Source organism: Pristiophorus japonicus, chromosome 8 (genome assembly GCF_044704955.1).
Source record: "Pristiophorus japonicus isolate sPriJap1 chromosome 8, sPriJap1.hap1, whole genome shotgun sequence".
NCBI classification, from domain to species: Eukaryota; Metazoa; Chordata; class Chondrichthyes; family Pristiophoridae; genus Pristiophorus; species Pristiophorus japonicus.
The window spans coordinates 236,661,647-236,683,845 of NC_091984.1; the positions used below are offsets into that span (position 1 = coordinate 236,661,647).

The 22,199-nt window shown below is 48.6% G+C and overlaps 1 protein-coding gene across 1 annotated transcript in view; it reads right to left on the reverse strand.

Annotated features, from left to right (window-relative positions):
• The window catches only part of galnt9 (polypeptide N-acetylgalactosaminyltransferase 9), a 443,197-nt gene that overhangs the window by 410,290 nt on the left and 10,708 nt on the right, over window positions 1-22,199 (reverse strand). The gene's annotated exons all lie outside the window — the stretch shown is intronic.

Sequence of the window (22,199 nt, forward strand, 5' to 3'; positions counted from 1 at the left end):
TTTTAAAATCTCCACGCAGTCATGCTCTTCACATTCTCCCCCCTCTTGCTCCCTCGATTCTGACATCGGGAGCATAGTTGCGGGATTAACCGGGCTGGCCCGGACGATATGGAGATTAGGAGCTTCCAAAACTGCTGTCCAGCGGGTCCATCTAGCTGCCGTCACCTGAGACATTCTATTCATAGACAGCAAAGCGTGTACGGTGTGGGGACACTTGACAATCAGCTTTTGGTCGAGGACTAGACCCGCAGTGATCATTACCGCTCGACATGTAGCTTCCAGGGCCCTTGGGCAACTTCTCCATCCGAGGGCTACCGCATCCAGTTTTGCCAAATAATAGCCAATAGGTCTTTGCCGATCCCCATGTTCTTGTGTCAGTATAGCTGTCATATATCCTTCTTTCTCATGGACAAACAGGGTAAATGGCTTACCACTGTTGGGGATTCCCAGAGCCGGTGCCGAACACAAAGCCTTTTTCAAACTCAGGAAGGCCTCTTGCTGTTCCTTAGTGAGGGTGATGGCTTCTTTAGAGGCACGTTTCCCCTTTAAAATATCATTCAGTGGCTGAGCAAACTGTGTGAAGGAGTCAATCCAATTTCTGTTAAAGTTACACAATCCCAAAAAGGACCTTAGTTCCTGAATAGTGGTGGGTTTTTAGCAGCCCGAATGGCTGCAGTTCTATCCTGGGTAAGTTCTCTCTTTCCTTGTGAAATCTTTTGTCCCAGGTATACAATCTCTTCTTGGGATATTTGTGCTTTGTCGATGCTGGCTTTATGTCCTTTCAGCCGAAAGTGGTCCAGCAAAGCTCGTAAATCTTGTTCATGCTGGTCTTCCGTGTTTGAAGCTAGCAGGATATCGTCTACATATTGGATGACTGTGGATGATGGGGAGGTAATTCTCGCAAATGGCTTTGTAAAACCATGTGGAATACCGTAGGGCTGTTGTGGAAACCCTGCGGTAACTGGGTCCAAGTATACTGTTGTCCTTGGACCGTGAAAGCAAACCACTGTCGAACCTCCGGTGCCAGAGGCACCGACCAAAATCCATTGGCCATATCTATAACCGAGAAATATTTATGTTCCGGTTTGAGGGCATTAAAAATGGTGGAGGGATCTGCGACCAAAGGAGCTTTTTGATCAATACACTGGTTAGCTTTCCTATAATCGACAGTCAAACGCCAAGTCTCATTAGATTTCTGTACCGGCCACACGGGGCTATTGGAGGAGCTATGCGTTTTAATAAGCACCCCTTGTTTCTCCAATTGCTGAATAACCGGTAAGATTCCCACGATGACAGTTGGACTGATGGGATACTGTTTAGTGCATGGAGGCTTGGTCCCGGTAAATGACGCAGGCTCCATCTGGAGTAGGCCACAATCATTCTTATCTTTAGCCCATATCGGGTGTTCCTTCAATTCTTCTTTCTTCAAAGTTCTAATTGACCATGTCACCCGACCATCCTCAAAATGCAACGATAAATCTACTTGGATTAGAACGTCCATTCCCAAAAGGGGTTGATCTACTAGGCCTATCCAGACCGGCGTGGTTAGTTCATGTGGACCCAGCCCTATAAGTACCGGTGTTGTTCTTTTAATTTCCATTTTATGGCCCCCAACTCCATAGGCTGTACGTGCCCTACCATCCAACGGCAAAAAGTCTCCATATTGTAGGGGTAAGCATGTTAATTCCGTCCCTGTTTTTAATCGCCTCCCATCCTGCGTTTAATTCTTGCTCATCCTGCCCCAAAGCTTCTTCTACCTTGTCGTGCAATTTTCTTCCTTGTGTTTTTGGCACCATTATGGTCAAAATTTGCACTCCGTCCCAGGGATGAAGTTGATATATATTTCTTAAGCGGTCCAATTGGCCCCACGTTTTTACTCCCATTTTCTTTGGATTGGGCAACTCCTTGGACCATTTATCAATTTTCTCTGGGTCTGCCGGATCATGAAATAAGTATTCTGCATACACCCTTTTCCTCGTTTTTTTGGTTCCGCCATCATCCACAGTCTCTTCTGATTTGACTACAACTCGTTTTTTTTTAAACGGGGCAAAGCGCACCCCTAATTCATCATCCTCCGACCCTGTATCGTCAGAGGATTCAGAATCCGTATCTATTCCTCGGTCGTGTCTTCGGGTTTGCGCTTTTAATTTATCCAAACATGGGTACCCTGGGAATTGACCGATACATTTTCCTTTTCCTATTACTGTCTCTTGACCTAATGATTTTTTCCATTCTTTAATTTCACCTTCAAAATCTTTAACTTCCGCTTCCGACTTTTCAAGTTCAAATCTTTTCTGTCACAGCTGTTCACAAACCGCTTGCAATTGGTCCTTTGTACTGGTCAGTTCTCGATCATGTTGGGAACGCGTTATAATTTCATTCCACTTTCGGATCTGTCCCATAACGGCTAGGGACCATCTAGTTCGCTCTTTATTTTTCATACGGGTCGTTTTTCCCCGGACCCTTTTAATCTCGTCCAAGGACCATTGTCCTTTGGAGGTTTTGTACTTTTGTTCGATCTTAATACAGGTTTTAGATAAGTTGAATTGTTGCTCTATGTATTCTTTCAACTGTTGGAGGATTTCATCGATCGAAACCTCAAGTGGTGCCCGCCCGCCTTTAACAGTTGTAGGCAATTCTTTGCTCTTAACTCCTGCTGCCATAATACTGATTTATTTACTGGGGTCTCGAGTCATAGGCTTTCTAGCCGATCAGTAGGTCGGTGATTAATTAACTAACACACCGCCGAAGTTAGACGTCTATGGGACCTCGAGCCGATCACCAACCGGAGGGTTCGCAAACCGGAGGCTTTCGGAATCGCGTAGAAGGAGAGGCGAATTTAGACTTTTGACCGAGGACTTTTATAAAGAGGAGTCCTTACCTCAGTATGTAGGTCCGATGTCCAAAATTCAGTTTCTTTCCTCAGCGGTCGTGTTCGTGACGCCAAAATTGTTAGATCTCTTAATTTCCAATGAAATACGAACTCCGATTGTAGTTTTAATGTAACTTTATTCTGGCAGCAGCAACAAGCTCTTGGCTTTAATCCAGGCCTTTGTCCTTCTGAGACCACATGGCCAAAATGGTTGTACTTATACCTGGTTCAATTTACAGAAAAGAACTCTCCTTCTTTGACCTTATTGGCTCAATTAATAGTTTGTTAACCTTTAATTGGTTCGCTACCCAAGGTCCTAAAATGTCAAGTTGATTGATGACTTAAAGCAACATGCTGAGTTGCATGTAGCAGCTTTGACTTGGGGTCTGTGAATTTTCACAGCCTGTCTGAATGCAGCCTGTTTGAATTCTCTATCATTGACCATGACGTTGCCCAGGACAGTGATGAGCTCTTTGGTGTACATTCTCAGTTTTGTGTGGATGGGGCTCAGGGCTAGTCTGAGTGCCTTGTTGCACCACAGTCTCTCAAACATCTTTTTACTCATGATGGATTGTCCAGCGCCAGTGTCCAGTTTCATGGCTACGGGTAAACCATTCAATTTTATATTTAGCATTATAGGTGGACATTTCATCGAAAATGTGTGCACCCCGTGTAGTTCAGCATCTGCCTCATCTCTCTGAGGCTCGAAATTGTTTTGATCCACCATGGACCGATCTTCCTCTGCCACGTGGTGGTTAGCTGGTTTTGCAGAGCTTGCAGCTCATCTGCAAGCTCGTTGGAGGTGCCCCATTGTTCCACAGCTCTTGCAAACATACCCTTTAAAGCAGCATGAATAAGCTGAATGGAAGCCTCCACAATGCCAACAAGATGTGAATTGCCTTGTATTCATCCTTTGTTGCGGACTCTGAGTCATCTAGGTCACCTGAGGCCTGCTGGCAGTTGCAGACTTGTGGTTTCTGCCCTGTACATTTCTGCTCGCAAACACAGTTCCAGTTATTTTATGAACATTGCTAGCACTTGTATGCTAAGAGATTTGTTTGGTGTTATCACTGATGGACATAAACGCCTACGCTATCGCAATGGCCTTACTGAGGTTCGGTGTCTCTACAGTCAAAGTTTTCATAGGATGGTCTCGTGGCCAGTGCCCAGTACAAAAAAGTCTCTGAGCATCTGCTCCAGGTAGCCATCAAACTCACATTGTCCTGCAAGTCGCCTTAGCTCAGCGACGTAGCTCGCCACTTCCTGACCTTCAGATCGCTGGCACGTCTAGAACCGATACCTCGCCACCAGCCGAGCTCTCCCTCGGGTTAAGATGCACCCGAACCAGTGTACACAGCTCCTCATATGGCTTATCTATGCATTTAACTGGAGTCAGAAGATTCTTCATGAGGCTGTAGGTCGGTGCCCCGCAGACCGTGAGGAGGACCGCTCTCCTTTTTGCAGCGCTTCCTTTCCGTCCAGCTCGTCGGCTACAAAGTACTGGTCTAGCTGTTCGACATAGGCTTCCCAGTCCTCACCCTCCGAGAACTTCTCCAGGATGCCCACAGTTTGCTGCATCTTTGCGTTGGATTCGTGTACTCGTCGCCAGTTGTTGTGTTCCTAACACAGATGAGACTGCACACAGGGAGGTTAAAGTAACAGTGACCTCAGTCTTTATTAAGACACTCCAGAGTGAGGAACAGGCCTTAGGGGCCGGCTTATATACAGTGCTCTCAAGGGATGCTGGGATCCCTTGGGACTTGAGGGGATGAGCTCCCTGGTGGCGGAACATGGGAGTGCATGCTTTACAGATACACACCACTTTGTTTCTTTATGTGTATTAATATGTGTGTATGTCTTTCTGAGTATGGACAAATATTGATATATATATGTGTGTAACTATATACATTGATATATATATATATATATATATGAGGCTGGTAGCTTTGTTAATCAGAATGCATTCTCAACTTATATGACAACCAAGTCATGAAATCAATTGCACTGATTCAGAACAGACGTGTTCTACACAGTCCATTACTCTCTGGGCCATGACATATTCGCAGTGACACTAAGGTGTTCCTTCATCTGGTTGGAGGCAAACAAGGTTCAGAGTTCCACTCCAGTGTAAGATTGATGCCGACAGTATATTAGTGTGTTGTAAAACCCCTGGTGAGCTCTGTCAGAGCGGTTGTCTGGATTGGAAATCGTTCCCTCCGCAATCTCTCATTTTTCACTGTTGGTGTCGTTGTGGGTTTTTTTTAAAGTCCAGTTGAAGTCTATTAATAAAGAAAGAATTTATATAGCGCCTTTCACGACCACCAGACCCCTCAAAGCGCTTTACAGCCAATGAGGTACTTTTTGGAGTGCAGTCACTGTTGTAACATGGGAAACGCGGCAGCCAATTTGCGCACAGCAAGCTCCCACAAACTGCAATGTGATAATGACCAGATAATCTGTGTTAGTGATGTTGATTGAGGGATAAATATTAACTTTATATTCTGTGATGGTTCAGATGACTTGATTCTCAATCTGCTAACAATACTGAACTCCAAGATATGTGGAAATCAGTGAATGATTCCTGAGAGTTATTGGTCTGGAATTCCCTGGAATGCAGGAATTATGGCAACGTTTATGGCCGATTTCTGCACCGAACTTGCCGAGGAAAATTTATGTTTAAATTTGCCCGCGCTGGTGTGTAAATTCTGACGTAAGACAGGTGCAGATGCAGCATCACCAACAGGGGTGAAAGCGAGAGGGTTGCCTCACAGGGAATCTTTGGAATTCCCTGCCCCAGAGAGCTGTGGAGGCTGAGTCGTTGAATATATTTAAGGTGGAGATAGACAGATTCTTGAAATATAAGGGAGTCAAGGGTTATGGGGAGCGGGCGGGGAAGTGGAGCTGAGGCCAAGATCAGATCAGCCATGATCTCATTGAATGGCGGAGCAGACTCGAGGGGCCGAATGGCCGACTCCTGCTCCTATTTCTTGTGCTCTCATGTTCTCTTGGAGCTTCTTGCCTCTTCCTCTCCCGATATTGTGCTTAACATGGGAAGTCCATTCCAGAAAGATTTAGGGGCTGAAATTTCCTTGCTAAGGCCGCCGGTTAATGCCGGCGATGGGGCGGCAGAGGCTCACCGTTGGCGGCGAGTGGTGTCCACTCCTCCCTGCCATTGAGTTTGTCGTTGGTGGAGGTGCTAACCGGTAACGCTGCACCCTCTAACGCCACCCGCATGGTGACCCCATCCAGCGTGCAACGCCCCCTTGGCGCCGCTCTCGCGATATTATCCCAACTTCCTTTTCTAGACCCCATGTTAGCCGACATTGTTCACGGTTCTCTGTCCTCGGGTACTGGCCCCCTCTCCCTCAAATCTGCTGTCATCACCCCTCTCCTCAAAAAAACAACCTTTGACCCCACTTTGCTTGATCGCTATTGACCCATCTCCAACCTCCCCTTTCCTGTCCAAAGTACTTGAACGTGTTGTTGCCTCCTAAAATCCGTGACCGTCTTTCCATGAATTCAATGTTTGAATCCCTTCGATCCAGTTTCCGCCCCTGTCACAGTACCGAAACTGATCTCATCAAAGTAACAAATTGCATCCTTTGTGACTATGACCAAGGTAAACTATCTCGACCTGTCTGCAACCTTTGACACGGTTGACCACTCCATCCTCTTCCAACGCCTCTCCACCATCATCCAGCTGGGTGGGACTGCACTCGCCTGGTTCCATTCTTATCCATCTAATCGTAGCCAGAGAATCTCCCCCAACGGCTTCTCTTCCCGCCCCCGCATCGTTACCTCTGATGTCCCCCAAGGATCTATCCTGGGCCCCCTCCTGTTTCTCATCTATATGCTGCCCCTTGGCGACATCATCCGAAAACACGGAGTCAGTTTCCACATGTACTCAGATGACACCCAGCTCTACCCCTCCATCACTTCTGTCGACCCCTGCTTGGTATCTAACTTGTCAGATTGCTTGTCCGACATCCAGTACTGGATGAGCAGAAATTTTCTCCAATTAAATATTGGGAAGACTGAAGCCATTATCTTTGGTCCCCGCCACAAACTGCGTTCCCTAACCACTGACTCCATCCCTCTCTCTAGCATCAATCTGAGGGTGAACAAGACTGTTCGCAACCTAGGTGTCATATTTGACCCTGAAATGAGTTTCCAGCCACATATCCGCGGCATAACTAAAACCGCATTTTTCCACCTCCGTAACATCGCCCGCCTCGGCCTCTGCCTCAGCTCTTCTGCTGCTGAAGCCCTCATTCATGCCTTTGTTACCTCCAGACCTGACTACTCCAACTCACTCCTGGCCAGCCTCCCACATTCCACATTACGTAAACTTGAAGTCATCCAAAACTCAGCAGCCCGTGTCCTAACCCGCACCAAGTCACGATGACCCATCACCCCTGTGCTTTCTGACCTACATTGGCTCCCGGTTAAGCAATGCCTCGATATCAAAATTCTCATCCCTGTTTACAAATCCCCCCATGGCCTCTCCCCTCCCTGTCTCTGTAATCTCCTTCAGCCTCACAATCCCACAAGATCTCTGCGCTCCTCAAATTCTGGCCTCTTGAACATCCCTGATTATAATCGCTCAACCATCGGTGGCCATGCCTTCAGCTGCCTGGGCCCCAAGCTCTGCAACTCCCTGCCTAAACCTCTCCACCACTCTACCTCTCTCTCCTCCTTTAAGATGCTCGTTAAAACTGACCTCTTTAAACAAGCTTTTGATCATCTGCCGTAATTTCTTCTGTGGCTCGGTGTCAAATTTATCTGTTTGTCTGCAACACTGTTGTGAAGGGTCTTGGGACGTTTTACTACGTTAAAGGCGCTATATAAATAAAAGTTATTGTTATTAATAGGTTTGTCCGGCGAGCGAGAAGTGGTGTCAACATAGCGGATCTTGGGCGGAATCACCCAGTGATCAAGGTAAGTTTTTTTCTTTATTTATTTCAGCTTTTATTTACCAGTTGTACCAGTGGGGAATTGTGTGTGTGGGTCGGAGAAGCTTTTGTGATTCTTTTTGGATGCAGAGAGGATGTTTCCACTGATGGGGGAGACTAGAACTAGGGGGCATGATCTTAGAATAAGAGGCCGCCCATTTAAAACTGAGATGAGGAGAAATTTCTTCTCTCAGAGGGTTGTAAATCTGTGGAATTCGCTGCCTCAGAGAGCTGTGGAGGCTGGGACATTGAATAAATTTAAGACAGAGATAGACAGTTTCTTAAATGATAAGGGGATAAGGGATTATGGGGAGCGGGCGGGGATGAGTCCATGATCAGATCAGCCATGATCTTATTAAATGGCGGAGCAGGCTCGGGGAGCCGAATGGCCGACTCCTGCTCCTACTTCTTATGTTCTTATGTTTTTCTTTCTCCCCGTTTCCCAGCAATGCGGCAGCCTCCCGCCAGGAGATTCAGTCAGCCTTCTGAGCTCCCGCCCGAGGGTGAGTGTACAACATCACTGTTAGTGCTACTCCCTCATCTTTGGCCGTAAAAACTGAATTTGGAGCCCACGCCCAACGCCCGGCGCTAAAATCAGCCCTCAGGCAGTGACACCGCCTCAAAAACGGCAGGATCGAACTTCGACCCCCTAGCGGTCACGGAGACTGATCATATTTTGGATAGGTCCAGGGCTAGTCTTAGTAAGTGATAGAGAATTCAAACAAGCAGGCTGTGAGAAAGCACAGACCCCCCCCCCCCCCCCAGTCAGAGCTGCTACGTAAGTGAGAGCATGTTGCATTCAGTCATCAATCAACTTGACATTTCAGGACCTTTGGCAGCGAGCCAATTAAAGGTTAACAGTATATCAATTGAGCTAATAAGGTCAAAGAAGGCGAGTTCGTTTGGTCTGTGTGGTCTGCCAGAAAAATAATTCTGGACCCATCACGGTAATGCCCCAACTGAGGCCCCCTGCCCCTGTCATAGAAACATACATAGAAACATAGAAAATAGGTGCAGGAGTAGGCCATTCAGCCCTTCTAGCCTGCACCGCCATTCAATGAGTTCATGGCTGAACATGAAACTTCAGTACCCCCTTCCTGCTTTCTCACCATACCCCTTGATCCCCCGAGTAGTAAGGACTTCATCTAACTCCCTTTTGAATATATTTAGTGAATTGGCCTCAACTACTTTCTGTGGTAGAGAATTCCACAGGTTCACCACTCTCTGGGTGAAGAAGTTTCTCCTCATCTCGGTCCTAAATGGCTTACCCCTTATCCTCAGACTGTGACCCTGGTTCTGGACTTCCCCAACATTGGGAACATTCTTTCTGCATCTAACCTGTCTAAACCCGTCAGAATTTTAAACGTTTCTATGAGGTCCCCTCTCATTCTTCTGAACTCCAGTGAATACAAGCCCAGTTGATCCAATCTTTCTTGATAGGTCAGTCCCGCCATCCCGGGAATCAGTCTGGTGAACCTTCGCTGCACTCCCTCAATAGCAAGAATGTCCTTCCTCAAGTTAGGAGACCAAAACTGTACACAATACTCCAGGTGTGGCCTCACCAAGGCCCTGTACAACTGTAGCAACACCTCCCTGCCCCTGTATTCAAATCCCCTCGCTATGAAGGCCAACATGCCATTTGCTTTCTTAACCGCCTGCTGTACCTGCATGCCAACCTTCAATGACTGATGTACCATGACACCCAGGTCTCGTTGCACCTTCCCTTTTCCTAATCTGTCACCATTCAGATAATAGTCTGTCTCTCTGTTTTTACCACCAAAGTGGATAACCTCACATTTATCCACATTATACTTCATCTGCCATGCATTTGCCCACTCACCTAACCTATCCAAGTCACTCTGCAGCCTAATAGCATCCTCCTCGCAGCTCACACTGCCACCCAACTTAGTATCATCCGCAAATTTGGAGATACTGCATTTAATCCCCTCGTCTAAATCATTAATGTACAATGTAAACAGCTGGGGCCCCAGCACAGAACCTTGCGGCACTCCACTAGTCACTGCCTGCCATTCTGAAAAGTACCCGTTTACTCCTACTCTTTGCTTCCTGTCTGACAACCAGTTCTCAATCCACGTCAGCACACTACCCCCAATCCCATGTGCTTTAACTTTGCACATTAATCTCTTGTGTGGGACCTTGTCGAAAGCCTTCTGAAAGTCCAAATATACCACATCAACTGGTTCTCCTTTGTCCACTTTACTGGAAACATCCTCAAAAAATTCCAGAAGATTTGTCAAGCATGATTTCCCTTTCACAAATCCATGCTGACTTGGACCTATCATGTCACCATTTTCCAGATGCACTGCTATGACATCCTTAATAATTGATTCCATCATTTTACCCACTACTGAGGTCAGGCTGACCGGTCTATAATTCCCTGTTTTCTCTCTCCCTCCTTTTTTAAAAAGTGGGGTTACATTGGCTACCCTCCACTCCATAGGAACTGATCCAGAGTCAATGGAATGTTGGAAAATGACTGTCAATGCATCCACTATTTCCAAGGCCACCTCCTTAAGTACTCTAGGATGCAGTCCATCAGGCCCTGGGGATTTATCGGCCTTCAATCCCATCAATTTCCCCAACACAATTTCCCGACTAATAAAGATTTCCCTCAGTTCCCCCTCCTTACTAGACCCTCTGACCCCTTTTATATCCGGACCATTCCAGCATCTGCAGGTTGATTATATATCTCTCCCTTCATGCCAAGGATACACTAACATTCTTGTCATGGTCGACAGATTCTCTAGATGGGTAGAAGCTGTCCCAACTAAAAGAGCCACAGCCAATCACACTGCAAAGATCTTGTGTAAGGGTTACATTCCCCGATGGGGAGTCCCGAGTAGCATTGACTCAGATCAGGGAACACACTTCACAGGTGCTGTATGCCAAGAAGTCTGTAGGTTACTGAACATTACGTGGGATTTACACTGTCCTTATCATCCACAATCATCAGGACAAGTAGAGTGAATGAATCGAACTCTGAAACAACAACTTGCCAAATATCACCAAGAAGGAACACCATGGCCCCAGGCACTACCAATAGTGCTATGTAGCATTAGGGCAACCCCGAACAGAACTACAGGTCTAAACCCATTTGAAATTATAACAGGAAGATCCATGTCGCTGCCAGGAACTATCGATTTACGGAAAGCTGATGTTCACTTAATGAGTGACACTTTGTTATCATACTGTCAGAACCTAACCAATGTTATTAGTTCTGTTTCCCGACAGGTATTGGCAGCTTGGGGTAATCCACCCGAAGGAGGACACGACATCATCCCGGGAGTCTGGGTCTATGTGAAAAAGTTGCATAAAGAACCTTTGGGTGCCAAGTGGGAGGGAGTTACCAAGTGTTATTGACCACCCAGGCAGCTGTTAAAGTCCAAGGAAAGAAAGCCTGGATCCATGCTTCACATATTAAATGAGCACCCGTAACTGAAGCTGAAATCTGATAAGGACAATTACTTTTTGCCAAAATGTATAAATTTACTGTATTACTGACTGTAGGTATTCTAGGCATTTGCCTACTTCTTACTAGCCGACCCTCTGCACCAAAGGGAAATAATAGGGTATCCAGGGAATTACATGTAAATACCGTTTTATATATGTCATACATTTATGCCAAACAAGGTAACATTTCTAGTTGTTGGGTATGTGCGCATATTCCTATTCACTCAAAGGGAGGGATTCCCTTGAGGCCAGTTCCCTTGAATATCTCGGAAATGGCTGAGTGGATAATTAATCAAAACAAAACAGGCAATGCGTTTCAGGATACGGAAAACTGGGCACGTAAATGGAAGTCAGCAGGTTACAATCTGACTACCTTTGAAGGGGGATACCAACCATGGTACAATAATTCCAAACGGCCCCCATTTTTTGTTATCACTAATACAACGGGAATAGGAAGACCGAGGGAATCGGTCTGTCTGATTAGAAACATCAAAGGAGGCCAAAATATGGGGTATAGTAACTGCTCCCGGAATTATAATATAATCAAGCCACGGAACAGTCCAAACTGGGCTGATGTGGGAGTTCTTAACATAACAGGGATCCTGAATAAAACAGATGGAAAAGCCTGGACAGGCCCCGGAGTGTTGCTGACAAAGAAACAGCTAACCTTCATTGCATATAATGGCACCTATTGGGTGTGTGGCCACAAGGCCTACCCTTGGCTGCCCCAGAATTGGATGGGATCCTGCTATTTAGCCTATATTGTGCCTTATATGTATCATATAAAGTCACTGTCAGAACATTTACACCGTCCTAAGAGAGCTATCACAGGAACAGAGAGGTTCTTTGCCATTCTGATCCCTGGGTATGGGACCTCCAAACTGGCAAGGGAATCCATTAACATGGCATCCGTTGTGGAACGGGTAGCCAATGATACCTCAGAGGCCCTAGTTAAAATCAATGCAGAAATGGTAGCAATCCGCACAGTAGCCCTACAGAATAGACTGGCCCTTGATTACATCCTGGCTGAAAAGGGAGGTACTTGCACCTTACTCGGAACTGAGTGTTGCACAAATATCCCAGATAGCTCCGAAGAAATTACCCACTTAGCGGAGCATATCCAAAAGGAGGTAGAAAAACTTAAGCAACCCCCATCATTCACTTTGTGGAGTGGAGCCACTGGATGGCTAGGTTCAATAGGACCTTCATTGGTGGAAGGTTTAATTCTATTTGTTGTAATTGTTTTACTTTTATATTGTTTGTTTATGTTGATTAAATGTTGTTGCGACCAGGTGGCTGTAGCTGCTGTCCCACAGGTGAGACACCTTGCAGGTCCCAGCAGACCGTCTGTACGTGGCACAGGGGTATGTTATGCTTAAGGGAAGGTTGATTACTGGTTGAATTAAGATATTGATTTGGATTAAATTGGAATAAGGTTAATTAACCTACTAAAACCAGACTTCCATTGTGGCCACGATGGAACTCGGGTTGGTGTAAATTTGTGTGGAAGCTACTAGTCCGGACATGTGGTGAAACACATCAACAAATTTTAGAAGGAAACTCTATTAACATGTATGAAATTATTTTGTAGAATGTTAAACCAGTGGTACCTGATGTTTTATGATTCAGTTTGTGAAAGAATCAAAGGGGGGATTGATAGAGAATTCAAACAAGCAGGCTGTGAGAAAGCACAGACCCCCCCAGTCAGAGCTGCTAAGTGAGTGAGAGCATGTTGCATTAAGTCATCAATGCAACTTGACATTTCAGGACCTCTGGCAGCGAGCCAATTAAAGGTTAACAGTATATCAATTGAGCCAATAAGGTCAAAGAAGGCGAGTTCTTTTCTGTAAATTGATCAGGTATAAAAACAGCCATATTTTGTCCTGTGTCTCAGAAGGACAAAGGTCTGGCTTAAAGCCAAGAGCTTGTTGCAGCTGCCAGAATAAAAGCTATGTTAAAACTACAACCGGAGTTCGCATTTCATTGAAATTTAAGAGATCTAACAGTAAGAAAAATTCAAACTCCACAAATCCAGACAGCAGGTGACCTCAATCCGCACTGTGCCAAAATCTTGGAGGATAAATCTTACGCCAACACAGTGCTGATGTCTCCGCAAGATCCTGCAAATCCCCTGGGAGGACAGGCACACCAACATCAGCGTCCTCGACCAGACTAACATCCCCAGCATCGAAACACTGGCCACACTCGACCAGCTCCGTTGGGCGGGCACATTGTCCGCATGCCCAATACGAGACTCCTAAAGCAAGCGCTCTACTCGGAACTGTTGTGTCCTTACACACTACTGTAAATCAACACGAGGTGCATTCTGCAGACAAGGTCACTCTGGGACCTCCCTTTATATACCTGGATGACCAGGTGAGGAGAGTCTCCCACAAGTTCACCCCCTGTGGTCAAGGTGTGCATTTCTTAGGTGTATACAGTGTACACTGTTGTTACATGAAGGTTACAGTTACATGAAGGTTACATACGTGACATCACCTCCCCCCTCAACATCTTTGGGTCAAAGATTGAGTCTTTCCGGCGTTCGACGCTCTCTCTCTCGTGGAGCGCCGCAGTTGGGGCTCTGGTTGTTGAGCCTTGGCATGCGTCTTTGTCACCTGTGGTGATTCCGGCTCGTCCGGGCTGACCGCAGGGACTGTGCATACTGCTGAATGTTCTTGTTGCTCGTTCACTGGCGGTGGTGTGAATACCATCTCATGATCTTCCTCAGGTTCCTCAGTGTCCATGCTGAACCTTTTTTTGACTTGGTCCAGATGCTTGCGGCATATCTGTCCATTGTTAAGTCTGACCACTATGACCCTATTCCCCTCTTTGCCAATTACAGTTCCCTCAAGCCACTTGGGCCCCACAGCGTGATTAAGAACAAATACAGGGTCATCGATTTCTATACATCTCCCCTTTGAGTTACGGTCATGGCACTCATTTTGGGACTGGCACTTGCCCTCAACAATGTCTGACAGGACGGGATGAATGAGGGACAGCCGAGTTTTAAGTGTACATTTCATGAGTAGTTCTGCTGGCGGGACTCCCGTGAGCGAATGCGGTCGGGACCTGTAGGCCAGCAGGAGGCGCGATAGGCAGCATTGAAAGGAGGGTCCTTAAATCTGGAGCATGCCCTGTTTTATGATTCGGACCGTACGTTCCGCCTAGCCATTGGAAGCCGGCTTGAACGGTGCTGTCCTGACATGTTTGATGGCATTAACCGACATGAACTCCCGGAATTCATAGCTAGTGAAACACAGGCCGTTGTCGCTAACCAGGATGTCCGGCAAGCCGTGGGTCGCAAAGACCGCACGCAGACTCTCCACTGTGGTGGATGTCGTGCACGAATTCAAAATGATGCACTCGATTCATTTCGAGTACGCATCAACAACAATGAGGAACATTTTCCCCATGAACGGGCCCGCGTAGTCTACGTGAATACGTGACCATGGCCTGGTGGGCCAGGGCCATGGCCTGAGTGGGGCCTCCCTGGGGGCATTGCCCAGCTGGGCACACATCGTGCACCTGCAAACACAGTGTTCCAGGTCTGCATCAATTCCCGGCCACCATACATGTGAACGGGCAATGGCCTTCATCAGCACAATGCCTGGGTGCTCACTGTGGAGTTCCCTGATGAATGCTTCCCTTCCCTTCTGGGGCATAACTACCCGGCTGCCCCATAGTAGGCAGTCGGCTTGGATGGACAGTTCATCCATCCGTCTGTGAAACGGTCTGACCTCTTCAGGGCATGCTCCGTGTGTGGGCGCCCAATCCCCAGTCAGGACGCATTTCTTAATCAGGGATAGGAGGGGATCTCTGTTTGTCCAGGTTTTGATCTGGTGGGTTGTGATGGGGGAGCCTGTGCTGTCAAAAGCATCGACAGCCATGACCATCTCAGCGCTTTGCTCCACTGCCCCCTCGGTGGTGGCCAGTGGAAGACTGCTGAGCGCGTCAGCGCAATTTTCGGTGCCTGGCCGGTGCCGTATGGTGTAGTCATACGCAGCCAGCGTGAGAGCCCATCGCAGTATGTGAGCTGACGCATTGGCATTGACAGCCTTGCTGTCTGACAGCAGGGATGTTAACGGCTTGTGGTCTGTTTCTAACTGGAACCTTCTGCCAAAAAGGTACTGTTGCATCTTTTTCACCCCATAGATACATGAGAGTGCTTCCTTTTCAACCATCCCATATCCCCTTTCTGCTTGGGAGAGCGACCTTGAAGCATAAGCCACAGGTTGGAGTTGGCCCCCATCATTACTCTGCTGCATCACGCACCCTACCCCATAGGACGATGCATCACATGTCAAAACCAAATTCTTACAGGGGTCATACAGGGTCAACAGCTTGTTAGAACAAAGCAGCTTCCGCGCCCGATTGAAAGCCCGTTCCTGACAGTCCCCCCAAAACCAATCGCAACCCTTACGCAGGAGCATGTGTAGCAGCTCCAACAATGTGCTTAACTTCGGCAGAAAGTTCCTGAAATACTTCAATAGTCCCAGAAATGAACGCAACTCCGATGTGGTGCCGGGCCTGGGCGCGTGACGGATCGTCTCCGTTTTGGATTCGGTAGGCCGGATCCTGTTTGCGGCAAACCTCCTGCCCAGAAACTTGACCTCGGGAGCCAAAAACACACACTTGGACTTCTTTAGTCGCAGGCCTACCCGGTCCAGTCGGCGTAGCACCTCCTCCAGGTTGTGGAGGTGTTCCTCGGTGTCTCGACCCGTGATAAGGATGTCGTCCTGAAATACGATTGTTCCGGGGATGGATTTGAGCAGGTTTTCCATGTTCCTTTGAAAGATAGCGGCCGCTGATCGAATGCCAAACGGACACCTGTTGTAGACAAACAGCCCCTTGTGCGTGGTGATGGTGGTCAGTAGCTTGGATTCTTCGGCCAGTTCTCGGGTCATGTAGGCCGAAGTGAGGTCCAACTTGGTGAACAGCTTATCGCCTGCCAGCGTGGCAAAAAGATCCTCCGCTCTCGGAAGCGGGTATTGGTCTTGTAGTGACACTCGATTGATGGTGGCCTTGTAGTCGCCACAGATCCTGACCGAGCCATCCGTTTTTAGGACAGGGACGATGGGGCTTGCCCAGTCGCTGAATTCAACGGGCGAAATCATGCCCTCTTTTAGCAACCTGTCCAACTGACTCTCAATTTTCTCCCGCATCACATACGGCACAGCTCTGGCTTTATGGTGCACTGGTCTGGCGTCTGGGGTGATGCGTATCACTACTTTGGTACCTTTGAAAGTCCCGACACCAGGTTGAAATAGTAACTCAAACTTTTGTAGGACCTGTGAGCATGAACTTCGCTCCACAGATGAAATGGCGTGCACATCCCCCCATTTCCAGTTCATCTCGGCTAGCCAGCTCCTCCCCAAAAGCGCGGGACCATTTCCCGGGACAATCCAGAGTGGCAGCCGGTTCTCTGATCCATTATGTGTGACCACCAACATTGCACTGCCTAGCACTGGATGATCTCTTTGGTGTACGTCCGTAATTGCGTGTCAATGCGTTCTAGTTTGGGTCTGCTAGCTCTGAGTGGCCATAGTTTCTCGAATTGTTGGACACTCATAAGTGACTGGCTGGCTCCTGTGTCCAGCTCCATGCGCACCAGGATGCCATTTAACAGTACTCTCATCATCATAGGTGGCGTTTTTGTGTATGAGCTGTGGATGTTTGCCACCGGGACCCGCTGAACTTCAGCGTCCATTGCTGTGTCCCAAGCATAACCCTGCCTTGCAGACCCCTCTTGTGGTTCATCCACTTCATAAACCAGCCTCGCTGCAGGCTTCCCACACATCCTGGCTAAATGTCCACTGAAGTTACAATTTCTGCAGATAAATTGTTGAAACTTGCAGGTCTTCGCAGCATGTCTGCCCCCGCACTTCCTGCATGAGCTGAGATTGTTGTGAACAAAAGAGCCGTTACCAGGCATTCCTCTCTGATTGTCTCTTTGATTACTCTTGAGCACTCTGTTAGTGGGTGTCAATGGCCCCATCCCGGGACGTATTGTCCCTTGTGATGGTGTAAACGTCCGTTCAACTTGCCATTGTCTCTGTTGAGGGCCCACCCTAGAGTCTGTTACTGCCTGGTTCATGTCGAATTGCCCTTGCCTGCCTGCGGGGTTCTGAGTCGCGTTTACCATGTTAATTCCCTGCTCCATCGCCACGTTGGGAGCAAAGTTGCTCGCGTATATGATCTTGGTTTCCTCCTCCCCGGCCATGAAGGTTTGAGCCATCAAAGCCGCTGCTTCCAAGGTCAAGTCTTTGGTCTCAATTAGCTTCCTAAAAATCCCGGCATGACCAATGCCCTCAATGAAGAAATCCTGTAACATCTCCCCCCTGCAGGTGTCTGTGAACTGACAGAGGCTGGCCAAGCGCCGAAGGTCCGCAACAAAGTCCGGTATGCTCTGCCCTTCCTGACGTCAGTGCGTATAGAATCGGTGTTGGGCCATGTGTATACTGCTTGCCGGTTTGAGGTACTCATCGATCAGTTTGCTGAGCTCCTCAAAGGTCTTGTCCACCAGCTTCTCGGGTGCGAGCAGGTCTTTCATCGGTGCGTACATCTTAGGTCCACAGCTGGTCAGTAGATGCGCCCTTCGCTTGTCAGCCGCTGCCGCTCCCAGCCAGTCCTTCGTGACAAAGCTCTGCTGGAGCCTCTCAACGAAATCGTCCCAGTCCTCACCAACACAGTACTGTTCCTCTGTGCTACCGGTGGCCATTCTCGTGAGTCGTTGATTCCCGTTTCTTGTCGCCAAATGTTGTATCCTTACACACTACTGTAAATCAACATGAGGCACGTTATGCAGACAAGGTCACTCTGTGACCCTACACTTTTATTCACAGGACCAAGAAGTGATGGCCCTGCGTGGGACCTCCCTTTATATACCTGGATGACCAGGTGAGGAGCGTCTCCCACAAGTTCACCCCCTGTGGTCAAGGTGTGCATTTCTTAGGTGCATACAGTGTACAGTGTTGTTACATAAAGGTTACAGTTACATGAAGGTTACATACATGACAGGAACTCCTACACGGCAAGCGAGCCCCAGGTGGGCAGAGGAACATTTCCAGGACACCTTCAAAGCCTCCCTGATAAAATGCAACATCCCCACCGACACCTGGGAGTCCCTGGCCAAAGACCGCCCTAAGTGGAGGAAGAGCATCCGGGAGGGCGCTGAGCACCTCGAGTCGAGAGCGTGCAGAAACCAAGCGAGGGCAGCGGAAGGAGCGTGTGGCAAACCAGACTCCCCACCCACCCTTTCCTTCAACCACTGTCTGTCCCACCTGTGACAGAGACTGTAATTCCCGTATTGGACTGTTCAGTCACCTGAGAACTCACTTTTATAGCGGAAGCAAGTCTTCCTCCATTCCCAGGGACTGCCTGTGATGAAGCTGGTGTAACGACAGGAAACTCGCTGTGTAAATGAGCGGCAGAGGGCTTCGGCAGGCCAACTCCGAAGGGACGCAATTGATCAAGGAAATTTGCGTGTAGGGCAATGAAAGAACTTTCATTTATATAGTGCCTTTCACGACCTCAGGACGTCCCCATAGAAATTGGCGGCACCGAAGGAGGCTGTTTCGGCCCATCATGTCCGTGCGCGCTTTACAGCCAATGAAGTACTTTTGGAATGTAGTCACTGTTGTAATGTGGGAAACACAGCAGCCAATTTGTGCACAGCAAGCTCCCACACACAGCAATGTGAAAATGGCCAGATAATCTGTCTTGGTGATGTTGGTTGAAGGATAAATATTAGCCCCAGGACACCGGGGAGACTTGTTCGGCCTGACTCAGTTACACATGAATTTTCTTGGATTTGACGGAGCAACGTCGCACTCAGACCGTAGTTACGGTGCAAAGTTCCAGGAAATTCCGGACATTGTCATTGCATGCTCCTGTGCTTCAGTGTAACAGGCAGTGGCGCAGTAAACTCTCTGGTAATGATTCTGAGTATTGCCTAAACGAGAGCGAAAAATATTATTACCAGTCGTTTGCTGATTCTAAATATTTGCTTTTTGCGCGTCATCATTTTTTCTCGTGAATTATTGAGGCAGTAATGTTTCACGAACTGGTTTAATTGTTAATTAGAAACCGTTGCAGAGCTCAGTAAAACTGTAGCACATTGCCTTCGCAGCCATGGAGAACCACTCCTGCTACACAACGCTTGTGTGTCTATCGCGTGGTCGACTGCCTTTCCAACGTAATGTGTCTGAAGTTAAAGGGACAAATCTCCCCACTTTCTAATTGTAGGTACATAGGAACAGGAGGAGGCCCATTCAGCCCCTCGAGCCTGTTACACAGGAACAGGAGGAGGCCCATTCAGCCCCTTGAGCCTGTTACACAGGAACAGGAGGAGGCCATTCAGCCCCTTGAGCCTGTTACACAGGAACAGGAGGAGGCCATTCAGCCCCTCGAGCCTGTTACATAGGAACAGGAGGAGGTCCATTCAGCCCCTTGAGCCTGTTACACAGGAACAGGAGGAGGCCCATTCAGCCCCTCGAGCCTGTTACACAGGAACAGGAGGAGGTCCATTCAGCCCCTTGAGCCTGTTACACAGGAACAGGAGGAGGCCCATTCAGCCCCTGGAGCCTGTTCCGCCATTCAATTAGATCACAGCTGATCTGTATCTTAACTCCATCCACCCGCCTTGGTTCCATAACCCTAACACCCTTACCCAACAAAAACTTATCAATCTCAGTTTTGAAATTTTCAATTGACCCCCCAGCCTCGACAGCTTTTCTGGGGGAGGGAGTTCCCGATTCCCACTGGCCTTTGTGTGAAGAGGTGCTTCCTGACATCACCCCTGAACGGCCTGGCTCTGATTTTAAGGTGACGCCCCCTTGTTCTGGACTCCCCCCACCAGAGGGAATAGTTTCTCTCTATCTGTCCTATCAACTCCTTTAATCACCTCAATTAGATCGCCCCTCAATCTTCGACACTCGAGGGAGTGCAAGCCCGGTCCCACCAACCTGTCCTCATAATGTCACCCTTTTAGCCCCAGTATCATTCAGCTGGTTTAAAAAAAATTAGTTCATGGGTGTGGGTGTCACCAGCAAGGCTGCCATTTATTGCCCATCCCTAATTGTCCTCGAGAAGGTGGTGGTTAGCCATCTTCTTGAGTGTCTTGCTGGGCCATTTCGGAGGGCAGTTAAGAGTCAACCACATCGCTGTGGGTCTGGAGTCACATATAGGCCCAGACCGGGTAAGGGCGGCAGATTTCCTTCCCTAAAGGGACATTAGTGAACCAGATGGGTTTTTACAACAATCCGATAGCTTCACGGTCACCATCACTGATACTGGCTTTTAATTCCAGATTTATTTAATTAACTGAATTTAAATTCCTCAGCTGCCGCAGTGGGATTTGAACTTGTGTCTCCGGATCATTACCCCAGGTCTCGAGATTACTGGTCCAGTAAGATCACCACTTGCTGCCGTACCCTGAATCTGCGCTGCTCCCCCACTCCAAGGCCAAGCTATCCGTCTCGAGGTGCGGCCCCCAGAACTGAGCGCATTCAAAGTGCCCAAAATTAGATCTCACACCAAGGCAGAAAACGTTATTTTTGGTATACCACATGCGTCAGCGATTGGGAGATCACGGCCTTTGTGCTTTGAGGGAGCCGTTCTTCCAATGCAATTCCCGTGTGACCCTCCCCAGCATTATTCTTCCAGGGGCCATCTTATGATTTGGATCTCTTGACAGATCACTAACTTAGACTCGATTTACTGAGCCAGCCGAGCCTTTCTCAGCAATGCCCTCCCTCGGAGCGCCGGTCCCAATTAACAGGAGGCAGGGCACTGGGCTGTCTGCAGAAGGCCGAAAGATAGAGAGGTGGCCAGGATAATTGGGCATTGGGAAAAGGCCGCTGCAGTAGTCAGCAGCTTTCTGCTCCCACTTTAACAGAGAGATGTCAACAGGCATTTTGCCTCATTACTAAGACTTGAAATATAAAACAGAGAAACATTATAACAGACAACGCATAATATATCGATGGCTTGGTTAGAATCTAACCAACAAACACTGCTGACATTTTAAGAGGTGGCAATTGGGAATAGGTTCAAACACCCTGGGGGGAAAATGGCCCCTTTTTATAACCCCGCGGTACCTCAGGGGAGCGGTAACGGGGCACAACGCAGTTTTCGCCCGGGAGTTTGCCGAGGCGCTGCCGTGGCCTAGCGGTTAACGCCCCGGGCCACCGCACATCCGACAATGACGTCATCGGCGTGACGACCCCTCACCGCCCTCACTGACCTCTCACCGACCCCGCTGACCCCTCACCGACCCCGCGCCGACCCCTCTCTGCCCATCTCCGACCCCTCACCGCCTCACGGGGGAAATTGCCCCATGGGTCGCGGAGCTGGCGGACATCCTCTGTCGGGGCGGTGCTTAAAGAGGAGGGCACCCAGTGTCTCGCGACGCCATCTTTTTTCACCTGCTGACTCTCGGGTCGGCTCAGCGATGGCAGCCCCAGCGTGGTCCGTGCCGCCATCGTGCAGCTCATGCTCCGTCTCAGGCTGGGTCTCACGCTGCCCTGGTGGCCCAGGGGAGGCCGTCACAGGCCGTGCGGAGCACACGGCGGCCCCGCCCCTTTAAGTGAGGGGGAAGGGCGTTGAAGTGCGTCAGCGCCAGGCGGAGCGTCCACGTAGTGTTTGACTCCCCGCCCCTGTAGGGCCCCAGTTACTGCCCCTGAAGGAAAGTGCAGTGCGGGAGATTGCGCTCCTCTTCCATTGAGGGGCGGTAAGGGCAGCGGGAAATCGAGTAGCGTCGGAGAGGCAGCGTGGGAAGCCCAGCCGGTGCAGCTGCAGCAAGGGGCAGAAGGCCAAAAAGAAGTAGAAAGAAGTCGAAAGGTGACGTCACAACCAAGGGGGTAAGTGATTGGCTGGTGATTGGTAAGTAGCTTTTCTTTCCT